At 50.3% G+C, this 17,096-nt stretch overlaps 1 protein-coding gene across 50 annotated transcripts in view; it reads right to left on the bottom strand.

The window, feature by feature from the left end:
- Window positions 1-17,096, bottom strand: part of LOC140396907 (calcium/calmodulin-dependent protein kinase type II subunit beta) — a 392,935-nt gene that overhangs the window by 38,399 nt on the left and 337,440 nt on the right. The window lies entirely within an intron of this gene.

Below are 17,096 nucleotides of genomic sequence, written 5' to 3'. Positions count from 1 at the left end.
CCCCCCTCCCCCCTGGGTTGCTGCTGCTGGTCATCTGTCTTCCCTCTAACGTTCCCCTAGGTAGTCGAGAAATGGCTGCCACCGCCTGGTGAACCCTTGAGCCGATCCTCTCAGGGCAAACTTTATCTGCTCCAGTTTAATGAACCCCGCCATATCATTTACCCAGGCCTCCAGTCCGGGGTTTTCGCCTCCTTCCACATGAGTAGGATCCTGCGCCGGGCTACTAGGGACGCAAAGGCCACAATGTCGGCCTCTTTCGCCTCCTGCACTCCCGGCTCTTCCGCAACTCCAAATAGAGCTAACCCCCAGCCTGGTTTGACCCGGGCCTTCACCACCCGCGAAATCACTCCCGTCACTCCCTTCCAGTGCCGGGCATGCCCAAAACATATGTGCGTGGTTTGCCGGGCTCCCACCACACCTCCCACATTTGTCCTCCACTCCAAAGAACCTGCTCAATCTTGCTCCCGTTATGTGTGCTCTATGTAGCACCTTAAATTGAATCAGGCTAAGCCTGGCGCATGAGGAAGAGGAATTTACCCTGCTTAGGGCATCAGCCCACATACCCTCCTCTATCTCCTCCCCTAGTTCTTCTTCCCACTTTCCTTTTAGTTCGCCCACCGACTCCTCCCCCTCTTCCCTCATCTCTCGGTAAATCTCTGACACCTTGCCCTCTCCGACCCACACCCCTGAAAGCACCCTGTCCTGTATCCCCTGTGTCGGGAGCAACGGAAATTCCCTCACCTGTTGTCTAGTAAATGCCCTCACCTGCATATATCTCAAGAAATTTCCCCAGGGCAACTTATACTTTTCCTCCAATGCTCCCAAGCTCGCAAAAGTCCCATCTATAAATAAATCTCCCACCCTCCTAATTCCCAACTGGAACCAGCTCTGAAATCCTCCATCCATTCTTCCTGGGGCGAACCTATGGTTGTTCCTGATTGGGGACCCCACCAGGGCTCCCCGCACCACTCTCTGTCGCCTCCACTGTCCCCAGATATTCAATGTTGCCGCCACCACCGGGTTTGTGGTAAACTTTTTAGGTGAGAGTTACCGATCAAAGATAATCCCCAGGGTGTTGATTGTGGGGGATTCAGCGATGATAATGCCATTGAATGTCAAGGGGCGATGGTTAGGCCCTCTCTTGTAGGAGTTGGTCATTGCCTGACACTTGTGTGGTGCGAATGTAACTTGTCAGCCCAAGCCTGGATATGATCCATGACTTGGTGCATTTGGACATGGACTGCATCATTATCTGAGGAGTCGTGAATGTTGCTGAACATTATGCAGTCATTGCAAAATCCCTACCTTATTGATGGAAGTGAGGTCAGTCATGAAGCAGCTGAAGATGGTTGGTCCCAGGACCCCACCCCTGAGGAACTCCTGCAATGATGTCCTGGAGCTGAGATGATTGACCTCCAACCACCTTCCTTTGTGCCAGGTATTACTCCAAATAGCGGAGAGTTTTCCCCGATTCCAACTGACTCCAGGTTTGCTAGGGCCTCATGATGCCATACTCAGCTCACCTCTCGCATTCAGCTCTTTTGTCCATGTTTGAACCAAGGCTTTAATGAGGTCAGGAGCTGCGTGATCTGGGCGGAACCCAAACTGAGTGTCCGTGAGCAGACTATTGTTGGATAAGTGCCACTTGATAGCCTGTTGGTGACTCCTTCCGTCATTTTGCTGATGATGGAGAGTAGACAGATTGGGCAGTAATTGGCCGGGTTGCAATTTGTCCTGTTTCTTGTGCACAGGATGCACCTGGGCAATTTTCCACATTGCCGGATAGATGTTCCATTCTGGTTGAAGATTGTTGCGAACGCGCAATGTCTTTTGCACAGATGTGCTGGACTCCTCCTTCATTGAGGTTGGGGATATTTGTGGAGCATCTTCCTACTCCATGAGTTGTTTAATTGTTCATCACTATTTATGCCTGGATATAGCAGGTTTGCAGAGCCTAGATCTGATGCCTTTATTGTGCAATCGCTTAGCTTTGTCTATTACTTGCTGCTTATGCTGTTTAGCAGCGTTATAGCTTCATCAGGTTGACACCTCATTTTTAGCTATGCCTGGTGTTGCTGGTGGCATGCCCTCCTGCACTTCCAGGGTTCATCCCCTGGCTTGATGGTGATGGCAGAGTGGGGTATATGCCAGGCCATGAGGTTGCAGATTGTGGTTGATTCTGCTGTGGCTCATGGCCCATTGTGCCTCATGGACGCCCAGTCTTGGGTTGCTAGATCTGTTCAAAATCTGTTCCATTTAGCACCGTGGTAGTGCCACATAACACTATGGAGGATAGCTGGAGATTTTTAGCATGCTGGTGGTCTAGCAGCTATGTCCTTTAGGACCTGGCCAACTCAGTCTGTCGTGGTACTACCGAGCCACTCTTGGTGATGGACATTGAAATCCCCTACCCAAAGTACATTCTGTGCCTATGGTAGAGGAACTGTGTACATTGAGGGAACTAGCAGAAATAAATTAGATTAATTTCAGCCACAATGCAACAGATGGCAGTCACCTGAGGCCTGTTAAGGGGTACAAAGGTACACATTGTATTCTTCTCTTTGAAGTTTTAGTGTGAGTCATCCTAAAGTCTGTATAAATGACAGACAGAAAGCGCACATTAGTAAGCATTGCGCTGGTCAAGGAGACACAGCCTGAGTGAGTGAGACACAGAGTGAGAATTTGGTGCAGTGAGGTAATTCGGTGAAGAGTGAGAGAAGGTGCTTCTTCCCGACTGTTTTGTTCTCTCTTTCTTCGGGCCTAATTTCGGGAGCCATTCGGAGGAGGAAGAGCAGTCTCTGTGAGTATAAAAACCTAACGGTAACTTCCTATTTTCCAGTTTTTTCCCCCAAAAGTGGCGTCAGAGGGAAGCTGTGATCTGATTGGTTGATAGCAAATCTGCCCAAAATTTAAAAAAAAACCACAGCTAAACTCGTAAACTTAAATTAAACTAATTAATTAATTAGTGATGGCTGGTCAGGTGATGTGCTTGAGCTGCTTGATGTGGGAGCTGGCAGATCCCATTGCGAGCTGCAGCGACCACATCTGCAGTCAGTGTTGGCTGCTCAAAGAGCTCCGGCTCAGAGTTGATGAGCTGGAGTCTGAGCTTCAAACACTGAGGCACATCCGGGAGGGGGAGACTTACCTGGACACTGTGTTTCAGTCACACCTGTCAGAGTAAGTAGTTTAAATCCTGCCAGTGGCCAGGGACAGCAGGGTGTGACTGCAAGTCAGGCAGGTAAAGGGAACCAGCAGTCAGGAACTCAGGAGCCTCAGCCCTTGACCAACAGGTATGAGGCACTTGCTCCCTGTGTGGATGGCGAACAGGGCTGCAGGAAGGATGAGTCAGCTAACCAAGGCACCAAGGTTCAGCAGGCCATTCAAGGGGAGGGAGTAAATAGGCAAGTTGTAGTTGTAGGGGATTCTATTATCAGGGGGATAGATAGTATCCTTTGTGAGCAGGATAAAGAGTCCCGCATGGTATGTTGCCTGCCCGGTGCTAGGGTGCGGGACATCTCTGACCGGCTTGAAAGGATACTGGAGAGGGAGGGGGAGGATCCAGTTGTTGTGGTCCATGTCGGTACCAACAACATAGGCAAGTTAAGGAAAGAGGACCCGTTTAGAGATTAGAAAGAGCTAGGATTCAAATTAAAAAACAGCTCCTCAAGGGTCATAATCTCCGGATTACTGCCCGAGCCATGTGCAAATTGGCATAGGGAGGCAAGAATAAGGGAAGTTAACACGTTGCTGAAAGAGTGGTGTGGGAAAGAGGGGTTCCTTTTCATGAGACACTGGCATCAGTTTTGGGACAGGGGGGACCTATACCGTTGGGATGGTCTCCACCTGAACCGAGCTGGGACCAGTGTTCTAGCGAAAAGAGTAAATAGGGTGGTCAATAGGACTTTAAACTAAAGATTGGGGGGGAAGGGAAAGTCAGGGAACCAAGAGGTGAAGTAATCAGTGGGAAGCGTAGCTGCTTAGGAATACAAAAAATTATGAAAAGACAAAACTCAGAAGAGGTTACAATAGTCCCCATCCCACAAAATATGACACAGTGTATGGAAAGGCTCAGTAAACCAAGGTCCACCACACTAAGAAAACAAAAAGGGACGGTCAATAGAGAATTAAAGGTGCAATATTTAAATGCGCGAGTGTACGGAACAAGGTAGATGAGCTTGTGGCCCAGATTGTGACTGGCAGGTATGATGTGGTAGGCATCACAGAGACATGGTTGCAGGGGGTTCAGGACTGGCATTTAAACATCCAGTGATTCACAACCTATCGAAAAGACAGAGGTGGGCAGAGGGGGCGGGGTTGCCTTGTTAATTAGGAATGAAATTAAATCAATAGCACTCAACGACATAGGGTCAGATGATGTGGAGTCTGTGTGGGTAGAGTTGAGGAACCACAAAGGCAAACAAATCATAATGGAAGTTATGTACAGGCCTCCTAACAGTGGTCAGGACCGGGGGCACAAAATGCACCACGAAACAGAAAGTGCATGTCAGAAAGGCAAGGTCACAGTGATCATGGGGGACTTCAATATGCAGGTGGACTGGGTAAATAATGCTGCCAGTGGACCCAAGGAAAGGGAATTCATTGAATGTTTACAGGAGGGCTTTTTGGAACAGCTTGTGATGGAGCCCACGAGGGAACAGGCCATTCTGGACTGAGTGTTATGTAATGAGCCAGACTTGATTAAAGATCTTAAAGTAAGGGTGCACTTAGGAGGCAGTGATCATAATATGGTAGAATTCAATCTCCAATTTGAAAGAAAAAAGGTAGAATCAGATGTAAAGGTGTTACAGTTAAATAATGATGTGGAGATGCCGGCGTTGGACTGGGGTGAGCACAGTACGAAGTCTTACAACACCAGGTTAAAGTCCACAGGTTTGTTTCGATGTCACTAGCTTTCGGAGCGCTGCTCCTTCCTCAGGTGAATGACCTCAGGTCATTCACCTGAGGAAGGAGCAGCGCTCCGAAAGCTAGTGACATCGAAACAAACCTGTTGGACTTTAACCTGGTGTTGTAAGACTTCGTACAGTTAAATAAAGGTAACTACAGGGGCATGAGGGAGGAACTGAAAAAAATCGACTGGGAGCAGAGCCTAGTGGGACAGACAGTAGAACAGAAAATGGCAGGAGTTTCTGGGAGTAATTGAGGACACAGTACAGAGGTTCATCCCAAAGAAAAGAAAGGTTATCAGAGGGGGGATTAGGCAGCCATGGCTGACAAAGGAAGTTAGGGAATCCATCAAAGCAAAAGTGAAAGCCTATAATGTGGCAAAGAGTAGTGGGAAGTCAGAAGATTGGGAAGGCTACAAAAACAAACAGAGGATAACAAAGAGAGAAATAAGGAAAGAGAGGATCAAATATGAAGGTAGGCTAGCCAGTAACATTAGGAATGATAGTAAAAGTTTCTTTAAATACATTAAAAACAAACGGGAGGCAAAAGTAGACATTGGGCCGCTCCAAAATGACGCTGGTAATCTAGTGATGGGAGACAAGGAAATAGCTGAGGAACTAAATAAGTACTTTGCGTCAGTCTTCACAGTAGAAGACATGAGTAATATCCCAACAATTCCGGAGAGTCGGGGCAGAGTTGAATATGGTAGCCATCACAAAGGAGAAAGTGCTAGAGAAACTAAGAGGTCTAAAAATTGATAAATCTCTGGGCCCAGATGGGCTACATCCTAGAGTTCTAAAGGAGATAGCTGAAGAAATAGTGGAGGCGTTAGTTATGATCTTTCAAAAGTCACTGGAGTCAGGGAAAGTCCCAGAGGATTGGAAAATCGCTGTTGTAACCCCCCTGTTGAAGAAGGGAACAAGAAAAAAGACGGAAAATTATCGGCCAATTAGCCTAACCTCGGTTGTTGGCAAGATTCTAGAAGCCATTGTTAAGGATGAGATTTCTAAATTCTTGGAAGTGCAGGGTGGGATTAGGACAAGTCAGCATGGATTTAGTAAGGGGAGGTCGTGCCTGACAAACCTGTTAGAGTTCTTTGAAGAGATAAATAGGTTAGACCAAGGAGAGCCAATGGATGTTATCTATCTTGACTTCCAAAAGGCCTTTGATAAGGTGCCTCACGGGAGACTGCTGAGTAAAATAAGGGCCCATGGTATTCGAGGCAAGGTACTAACATAGATTGATGATTGGCTGTCAGGCAGAAGGCAGAGAGTTGGATAAAAAGTTATTTTTCGGAATGGCAACCGGTGACGAGTGGTGTCCCGCAGGGTTGTGTTGGGGCCACAGCTGTTCTCTTTATATATTAACGATCTAGATGACGGGACTGGGGGCATTCTGGCTAAGTTTGCCGATGATTCAAAGATAGGTGGAGGGGCAGGTAGTATTGAGGAGGTGGGGAGGCTGCAGAAAGATTTAGACAGTTTAGGAGAGTGGTCCAAGAAATGGCTGATGAAATTCAACGTGGGCAAGTGCGAGGTCTTGCACTTTGGAAAAAAGAATAGAGGCATGGAGTACTTTCTAAACGGTGACAAAATTCATAATGCTGAAGTGCAAAGGGACTTGGGAGTCCTAGTACAGGATTCTCTAAAGGTAAACTTGCAGATTGAGTCCGTAATTAAGAAAGCAAATGCAATGCTGTCATTCATCTCAAGAGGCTTGGAATATGAAAGCAGGGATGTACTTCTGAACCTTTATAAAGCATTAGTTAGGCCCCATTTAGAATACTGTGAGCAATTTTGGGCCCCACACCTCAGGAAGGACACACTGGCACTGGAGCGGTCCAGCGGAGATTCACACGGATGATCCCAGGAATGGTAGGCCGAACGTACGATGAACGTCTGAGGATCCTGGGATTATATTCATTGGAGTTTAGGAGGTTGAGGGGAGATCTAATAGAAACTTACAAGATAATGAATGGCTTAGATAGGGTGGATGTAGGGAAGTTGTTTCCATTAGCAGGGGAGACTAGGACCCGGGGGCACAGCCTTAGAATAAAAGGGAGCCACTTTAGAACAGAGATGAGGAGAAATTTCTTCAGCCAGAGAGTGGTGGGTCTGTGGAATTCATTGCCACAGAGGGCGGTGGAGGCCGGGACGTTGAGTGTCTTTAAGACAGAAGTTGATAAATTCTTGATTTCTCAAGGAATTAAGGGCTATGGAGAGAGAGCGGGTAAATGGAGTTGAAATCAGCCATGATTGAATGGTGGAGTGGACTCGATGGGCCGAATGGCCTTACTTCCACTCCTATGCCTTATGGTCTAAAAGCACAGGGCTGATTTACAGAATATTAGTCAGCCAATGAGACTGCAGAATTGCACAATACTACATCAGGAACCAAGCTGTTTTAGATTTCCTGTCATAGGTTAGACAACATATATTTTTGATATTTCAACATTTGTGGGAGTTTTATGAAAAGAATTATATTATTTTGTGCTTCATTGGTTCCAATTCAGCATTTATGATAAGATTGCTTCAGTCAGTAACGACTGCACTGGAAGAATCTGAAATTTTGTCTTTTCCAAAATGAATGGAGCTGGGGTTCTTTTGCACTGTATACTTTAAAATGACAATAATCTTTTAGTGTCACAAGTAGGCTTACATTAACACTGCAATGAAGTTACTGCAAAAATTCCCTAGTCGCCACATTCCAGCGCATGTTCGGGTACACCGAGGGAGAATTCAGAAAGTCCAATTCACCTAACAACACGACTTTCGTGACTTGTGGAAGGAAACCGTAGCACTCGGAGGAAACCCATGCAGACACAGGGAGAACGTGCAGATTCCACACAGACAGTGACCCAAGTGGGAATTGAACTCAGGATCCTGGCGCTGTGAGGCAACTTTTTGTAGCATCATGGTGCACAGAGAGCCTTAAACATGCTTCATAGTGTGTATTGAGGTTCAGTCATTTACTGCACTTGTTAATTCAAAACAACCTCACTTGCTGAAACACATGGGACGAAATTCTCCGTTATCGGTGCAAAAAGCGGCGCAAATCCGACTTGCGTCACGCCGCAAAAATCGTCGCGAAGTCTCCGGCCCGAAATGGGCTAGCAGCGACGTGACGGGATCCGCGCTTGCTCACGTGGTTCACGCCGTGCAGCGTCATACGCGCCGCACGGCGTGACGGCTCATAACGACGTGCTGCTCCCCCCCCCCCACCCGACCGGAACACCCGACTGGATGGCTGGCCGCCGCTCAGCCCCGAAGTTCCAGTCACGGGATGTGGAGGCGCTCCTGGACGCAATGGAGCAGAGGAGGGAGGCCCTGTATCCCGGGCACGGCCGCAGAGTTGCCCCACGCCACAGCCGGCGTCTGTGGAGGGAGATGGCAGAGGCCGTCACCGCTGCGGCCCTGACACCACGGACAGGCACCCAGTGCCACAAGAAGGTGAACGACCTCGTCAGAGCAGGCAGGGTGAGCCCCCCCCCACCTGCCCGATATCCATATCCCCCCCTCCCCCATATCCCCAAGTGAATCCAGCCCTAACCTTAACCTCTGCAAATTGCCTTTTACCCCTGCCCCCCCCCCCGCCACAGGAGAAACGCGCACACAACACCAGGGAGCATGTGAGGACTGGAGGAGGCCCCGCTGATGAGAGGCCACTGACCGAACACGAGGAAAGGGCCCTGGAACTGGCTGGCGGACCTGAGGACCGGGAGGTTGCTGATGTAGAGGTCGGGGGCGTACTAGCAAGTGAGCCACCGACAGCCCGTCCCCATATCCCCCCTCCCACTGCCTGCGTGTCTAACCATGCATGCTTCATTGTGTATCGCAGGAGCAAACGTCGAGGCACCCATCCCCGCAGATGCAGACCGCCCGCAGGATGCCCCTCGGAGGCCATGGGAGACGGAGAGACCCGGACCCTCCGGAATGCGACGCCCGCAGGATGCCCCTCGCACACCACGGGAGACGGAGAGACCCGGACCTTCCGGCATGCGACGCCCGCAGGATGCCCCTCGCACACCACGGGAGACTGAGAGACCCGGACCCTCCGGCATGCGACGCCCGCAGGATGTCTCTTGGAGACCACGGGAGACGGAGAGACCTGGAGCAACAGCGAGACGACGTCCCCGTCATGTGCGGGTGCGACGACGCAGGCGTGTTCCACCCAGCGACAAGAGGGGCAGCCACAGGCCGCCGTCACAGCCGAGCCAGGACACCCCGAGCCAGGACACCCCTACCCGGGACACCCCTACACCCCTACCCGGGACAGCACTACGCAGGAAGACGAAATACCGGACAGTGACTCAGAGTGGATGGGTGGAGACGAACCCCCACCCCAAAGTGCCATGGACTCAGAGTGGGACGAAGAGCACGACACAACGCCACTGCTGTCACCAACACCCTCCACCATCGCAGAAACACTCACCTCGGTTGGGCACTTTAGTGATGAGGCGTCTGGTACACTCACTGATGCGCACAACACAGCCGTCCCGGTACAGCAGGTGGAGGTAGGAGCAGCAGAGGGGCCAGGCGGTCGGAGGGCAGCCCAGCCCACACCCACACATAGATCCGACGCAATCACCCACCCGGAGACGAGCGAAGAGGGTGACGGCCGGCTTGCGGCGGCTGCAGTCGCAGGTGGAGGAGTCCACCCGCGTCCAGGAGCTGGGAGTGGTGCCGGTCATGCGTGCCACCCAGGCTGACACCGCACGGGTGGCGTCCGCGGTGGAGGCAATGGGTGCGACGGTGTCAGACATGGGGAACGGTTTGCGAGGCCTGGGGCTTTCCGTGCAGGCGGCGTCTGTGGCCCAGGACATGGCTCCCCTCTCACAGGAGGCCATGAGCCAGTGCCAGCGCCAGATGGCAGAGGCTCTCAACGCCATAGCCCAGTCTCTGCAGGCCATGGCCCAGTCTCAGCAGGCCATCGCTGAGGGCATCGGCGCCAGTGGCCATGTGCGAGCCGGCGTCGCACTGTCACAGACAGGGTTTGCCAAACCCCTGGGCTCCATGGCTGCAATACCAGCACGGGCCTCCAGGACTGGCAGCGCCAGATGTCGACGGGGCGTCGGATGGCCAGTCCGTTCGCATCCCCCACCCATGTAGAGGCCTGGGGGCCATCGGGCACCCCGAGGGAGGAGGAGGTGGTGTGGTCCGTCCCGGCTCCCCCTGTAGGGGAGGTCCCGGTACACCGCGACACCTCGGACTCCCCCCCCTTCCGTCCCAGGTGCATCGGGTGGGCAACGGGCAGGACAGGCTGGCAGCTCGCCATCCCAGTCGCCCGGGCCGCAGCCTGGCCCATCTAGGCCAGGATGCCCCAGGAAACGGCCGCCAAAGGGATCCAGTGTCAGGAATCACCTGACAGTCCACCTCCAGTTCTGCTGTACCGTCTGGGGAACCACGTAGACGTAGTCAAAGGGCCCGTAAGGCCAAACAATTAGAAACTGAGCAAGTTGGCACGGGTGCAGGGCACAAATGAGTTTTAGGGGCTAGGGCACTTGCATGAACTCCTTTGGTTAGTAAAGTTAATGTTACACATACAGAAGCTGCCTTTGTGCTCTGTCCAAAGCGTGCGGGGGGTGTCATGTACGTTGAGCGCAAGTGTGTGTGTGTGGGGTGGTCTTACCTCAGCCCCAGGTGAGTCTGCCCCCTTCCCCCTGGGCCGCCATCAACATCCCCCGGGCAGAGGACGGGACCGTGCGCTGCAGTGTCACAGCCGCATGCAGGGATGGTCCGGGTGGATGGTGGTACTGTAGCCATGGGTCAGACATAGTCCAACGATGTGGAGCCAGGAGCTCACCGCAGGGCGGGTTGTCATCATCCTCCATGGCCTGCAATAGACACGCGTCCACCCGCAACTGTGTGAGCCCGGCCCGTTGTGCCGCGGTGGATCGGCAAGGGGGGGGGGTGGTATGCATGCGGGTGGGGTTGGGGAGGGGGGTGAGGGTGCTGGGTGGTCGGCTGTTGCCATGGTGTGCGGTCTGTGGCCATACTACCCGATTCCCACACCCATCTAGTCAGTGAAGCGGGCGGCTATCAGTCTGTCCCGTGCCCGCTGGGCCAGCTGGTAACGGTGGACAGCCACCCGCCTGTGTCTACCCCGTCTGCCCTGACCATTACCCCCATCCCCCTCATCTGGGGAGGACTGTGCCTCTTCCTGCTGCTCCTCCACTCCACCCTCCTCTGCCTGCGACACATCGCCCCTCTGCTGGGCTATGTTGTGCAGGTCGCAGCACACCACAATGATGCGGCCGACCCTATCTGACCGGTACTGGAGGGCGCCCCCAGAGAGGTCCAGGCACCTGAAACGCATCTTCAGCACGCCAAAGCACCTCTCTATCACTCCCCTTGTCGCTACATGGGCATAATTGTAGCGTTTCTCCGACTCATTGCGTGGCCTCCGTATAGGCGTCATCAGCCAAGATCGCAATGGGTAGGCCCTGTCGCCCAGCAACCAGCCCCTCAGCTGGGGATGGCGTCCCTCGTACATGCCGGGGATGGATGACCGCGACAACACGTATGAGTCATGTACACTGCCTGGGTAACGGGCGCAGACGTGCAGGATCATCATGCGGTGGTCGCAGACCACCTGTATGTTCATCGAATAGGTCCCCTTCCTATTGGTGAACACGGCCCTGTTATCTGCAGGTGGCCGCACGGCGACGTGCATCCCATCAATCACGCCCTGGACCATGGGGAACCCGGCCACGGCAGAGAAGCCCACGGCCCGGGCATCTTGGCTGGCCTGGTCCACAGGGAAGCGGATGTAGCGGTGCGCCATGGCATATAGGGCATCTGTCACTGCCCGGATGCACCGATGTCTGCGACAGGTCCCCACTCGGTGCATAAAAGTTCAGGGACACCGTAACCTTGACGGACACGGGGAGAGGGTGTCCTCCGCCAGTGCCGAGCGGTGACAGGTGTGCCAGCAGGTGGCAGATGTGTGCCACGGTTTCCCGCCTCATCCGGAGTCTCCTCCTGCATTCCCGGTCCGTGAGGTCCTGGTATGACTGCCGGGGCCGGTACACACGGTGCGCCCTCGGGTGCCTCCGTTGCCGTGGGGCCGCGACGTCCTCCTCCCCCTGTCGGTCAGGTGTCCCTCCAGCCTGGGCGGCTGCCGCCTGCCCCTCTGTGGCAGCCTGCGCCGCCTCTCTGGCACGCTCCTCCTCCTCATCCAGGGCAACATAGACATTAGCGGCTGCCGCCACGGCGGCCAACATCGCTGGATGATCGGAAAACATGATGGCCTGGTGGGTGGGAACGACGACATGTCATCATTGCCCATATCCCCTCCTCCCCCCAGCCAGGTGGCATGGACCCCAAGGAGGCTGGCACCTGGCCAGGTGGACAAACTCACTTGCCCTCGCATCCTCCTCCCCGGCACGGACCCCCCCATACCCCACCCCGGCACGGATCCCCGGCACGGGCCCCATCCCCCTCCCCGGCACGGACACCCCCCCCATCCCCCTCCCCGGCACGGGCCCCCCATCCCCCGGCACGGACCCCCCTCCCCGGCACGGGCCCCCCCATCCCCCGGCACGGCCTCCCCCCCATCCCCCTCCCCGGCACTGACCCCCCTCCCGGCACTCCCCCGGAGCCCAGCCCACTCTAACCAACCCCCCCCGCTGCCGCACGCGCACACACACACACACAACCCTAGACACACCTCTCCCCACACATTCAGACTGCGGCCACGCCATCGCCTGCCCAGCGGCCAACCCCCCAGGCCGTCACTCACCTCCACGCTGGTCGGCATAAACCTGGAGCACAGGTTGACGCTGATTAAAAGGAGGTTTGATTTACGTCGACGTGATCGGTCATCACGTCGACGGGACTTCGGCCCATCCGGACGGGAGAATATCGGCAGGCCCAAAATCGGCTGCCTTGCGCACACCTGTGCCATTCTGCGGCGCCATTAACGCCCCGCCGACTTTTCTCCCTTCGGAGACTTCGGCAACCGGCGGGGGCGGGATTCACGGCGGCCAACGGCCATTCTCTGACCCGCTGGGGGGTCGGAGAATGACGCCCAGGATAACTGTTCCATATTGCAACAATGTAACATTGCCTAAATTTACTAAGACACACAGTAACTTACATCTAGCCCATTTTCACCTCTTTAGGCTACTGAAATGATCGTGAACATTTGAGGTGTTGGGAAAAGGGAGGGAATTAATCCATCTTGAATCTAGACATACAACCTGTTAGTTTTTCCTCATTCATGATTGTTGAGTCATGAAATTCCACTGTTCAAATCAGAAACATAATCCATTATTTGTTTCTTGATGGTTAAAATCACAGTGAATATCAGACTGCATTAGCAGTTTACCCACCAAACGTTTGTGGCAAAATGTCGTATCCAAAACCTCATGTTAAGAAACTTACAAAGCACCACCTAGACCCAATTAATGACTACAATTTCAGATTGTCCACTGATATTTTCTGAGCTAATAGTGAAAACCATCATAGGAGTGAGATACTGTGTGAGATTCAGTGAGAGACATCTCTTAACAATGTTTTGCATAACTGACCTTGTGACCAGTGCAGTAAAAGTTCTGGGCGGATGACAGCTATCCTCAAATGGAATCACACTGCTTCGAGGAAGTTGGACACAACTCCATCTCGGCAGCAGGAATATAGAATCTAGAGGTTTCAGTATTTTAAAACTTGGAGGTAGCATTTAAATTGGAGGTAGCATTTTTAAATTCAATTAATCCAATCTGCCTTTTCAACATTTTCATTATTAAGTAGGACAGCTGACGAGTACGAATGTGGTACCTTTTCTTGACATAGGCAGGGGCCCACTGTCCTAAACTGCAGGCCTGTTTTGCACTTGGATCACCAATGTTGAAGGAATGGTACCATGCTGTCCCAGTCAGCTATCCTTTATACATGAACTAACACATCATTCTTTGTTTAAACAAACATTTTAAAACTTTCACAAGAATAATAAAAATATGCAAAGCAATCTTTTCAACAGATGATCATTTATTCTAAAATTCCATATAGTTTCCTATAACTCAATTTTAGTATCAGATTTCTCCCACCCACCAAGGCCATTGAAGATGGCAGATGTTGAGATCCTTTTAACAACATATCATTAGAAATATAGGAAACTTTGGAGATATTTGTACAAATGCAATGTGATTTTATTATGGATGTTGCATATGAATGTCTTTAAGCTGCATGACCCCACATTTTGGTGCCATTTTGCCATGTCCATTAATGAGTCACTGATAGAACTTCTTAAAATGGTAGAATTTAACTGATCTGAACCCACTCCATGCTCCCAATTGCTTCCCAGTCAAGAGAACTATGAGCCGTCCGGCTAAGAGGCCTCCCATTTCCTCTTCAGACTCCTTAGAGAAGGATAAGTAGTGATGTATCCCTTCCTAAAAGTATTTTTGGTGTATTAATAGCTGATAGACTGCAGCAATTTAAGAAGGTGGCTTGCCACCATCTTCTCAAGGGCATTCAAGGATGAACAACGATTGCTAGACTTACCAGTGACACTCAGAGCCCATGAAGGAATTTTTAAAAACTCTCTCCGATCTCCTACAAAGAACTCAGGCTCTTTGTGGGAATCTATGTCAGGGGCGAATTTAGATTGGGATCGGACCATGGTGCAATACCACAGCCACAACTGACAGCTAAATAACTCCCCAGTGGGATAAAGGCAGCATGGTGGTGCGCACTGCTGCCTCACAGCGCTGAGGACTCGGGTTCGATCCTAGCCCTGGGTCACTATCCGTATGGCATTTGCATATTCTCCGTGTGTCTGCGTGAGTCTCACCCTCACAACCCAAAAAAGATGTGCAGGGTAGGTCAATTGGCCACGCTAAATTGCCCCTTAATTGGAAAAAGAAAAGAATTGGACACACTGAATTTATTTTCAAAAAAACTTCCAAATGGGAAGAAATCGAATCACAATCTCTACGATCCCTAGTGGAGAAGGAGGCAATTCGGCCCTTTAAATCTGCACCGAACCTCCGAAAAGAGTTCCCTACTTGGGCTCACTCCTCTTCCATATCCCTGTAACCCCACCTAACCTGCATATCTTTGCACTGTGGGAGGAAACCAAAATCCACGCAGACATGGCGAGAACTCCACACAGTCACCGAGGGCCGGAATCTGGTTCTGTGAAGCAGCAGTGCTAACCACTGTGCCACCATACCACCCTGTCTAGCCAAACATTGGCCAGTTTGATAGTCCTTCAGGGAAGACCCACCACCTCTACCTATTCTGAGCTACACATGATTCCAAATCCCACAGAATGTGGTTGATTCTTTAAGCCCTCAGAAGTAGCCTTGTAAGCTACTTGGTTGTAAACCAATCAATACAAACTAAAAGGACCATCACCACTTTCGCAGGGTCTTTCAGGATCAGCAAAAACTGCAGCCTCACTCATACAGTTTGCACTTGAAGAACAAAATAAACAGAAACTGGGGGTGCAGTGAAAGCTGGGACAGGAAGCAGAATGGGAGAAAAGATTTTCCCAAGAAATCAAGATTTTTGACAAACTGCACAGAACTGAATCTAGAGCAGTCAGTCACATTCTGCATTCTGGAACGTTCAGCTTTCATGCTGGCAATGGGAACATTATCCAGTGCAGGATAATGATCCAGTGACCAAGGAAGAGTAATCCATTCTCGAGAGAGGAAATGCCTCAAAACATAGAGATGGAATGGGCAAACTGAAAATTGATAGTTTTGGAATACAATGTCACCCCTGTTATGTTCAGGGAGTGCTTCTACACTCAAGGGAGACTGCTGGATCCATTTTGAAATTGTTGAATCTCCCTGAAAATATGTTTTGCCTTCCCAATTGAGCGAGTCAAGTGATCTTGTAGGGAGTTTTGGCTGTAAACTGAACCTATAGCTCAGAAGGTATGGTATTCAAGGACAAAGACATTGTGCCCCTACCCTCCTTTCCCAAACAATCAACAACATCAAAATCACAAGTCATGCAGCTTCAAACATGAGATTCTGTACTTTGGGATGGTAAAACACTCTTAATGGTTCAAGCCAAGGTGCTGAAGCTGAACAGCATGCAGTTTTTAGGTTAGGCCATTCATAATAAATCCTGCATCAATATTCAACAAGCTGATTAATTTTAGACTCATCGAGAAAAGCACTGACAAGTAACTACGAGGTGGACTATTGCAGCTTTCAATATTTGCATGTTCACTTTCCATTGCTGTGTTATATACAATCTATTTAAAGACTTGTGCAGAGCTCTTTTAAAGTTTTAATGTGATTAGGTTTACTTTAAGGATAACAGCCCACAGCTACATCATTAGATCTGTAAAGCTAAAATAAATCTGTAAAAAAATTGGTGCTGAATTAACGTAATTCAAAACACAACCGGCAAATTGCTTCAGTTTCAGAACAGTTCACATCTCGAAATAATTCCACAACTGAAGGATTACAAAATTGTGTGACGTTGTGCAAAGAGCACTTTTCATAAATTAGAATGGAAACTTATTTTTGGGCCCCATCCCTCGTTGATATCTCAAGTTCTGATGATTAATAAAATAGATGCAAGCATAACAAAATTATTTTGGTTTCCGTGTCTTCTTTCTGTCTTTGTCTGTCATGTCACCTCAATTTTGCCAACTGCTGTGTAATGTAACAAATATGATTTTAAATGTGAGGCTTAAAGTTTCTCAGATGCAGCTGAAATTGCAAAAATGCAATGAATTGTCAGATTTATAGGCACTGTTTTGGCATTAGTTTATCTAAATGTATGCTGGACATACATGCACATAATAATCTTTATTAGTGTCACAAGTAGGCTTACATCCACACTGCAATGAAGTTACTGTGCATATTATGTTTTCTGTGAGGAAGTTCAATGCATTATTAAGATTACTCCATGCCATTGTATGAATACAAGATTTTAACTTCTAAAGTACTAAATTTTGCTTATGCTCCTGGCTAACTGCCTATCTGTATAATGCAAGATAGATCTGATTATCAGTAAGCGATTTCATTTGCAGAAACTAGTTTTATTTCCCCGTTGTCTCAAATGGTTCAGATTGTTTTTTGTGTGTTTCTGTCGTGTCTAATGACCAAATTTACCTAATTGTTACATGGAATTTTTTTTCCAGTAATTTACCATTTCATGATTAGAATAATTCAGTTTTCACTAGCTTGATAGAAGACAAGATAAACAATAAAAAACAGATTTTTG

This window comes from Scyliorhinus torazame, chromosome 20, assembly GCF_047496885.1.
Source record: "Scyliorhinus torazame isolate Kashiwa2021f chromosome 20, sScyTor2.1, whole genome shotgun sequence".
Lineage (NCBI taxonomy): Eukaryota > Metazoa > Chordata > Chondrichthyes > Carcharhiniformes > Scyliorhinidae > Scyliorhinus > Scyliorhinus torazame.
Note: the sequence above shows the minus strand (reverse complement) of the source record. Positions and strands in the feature narration are given on the sequence as shown.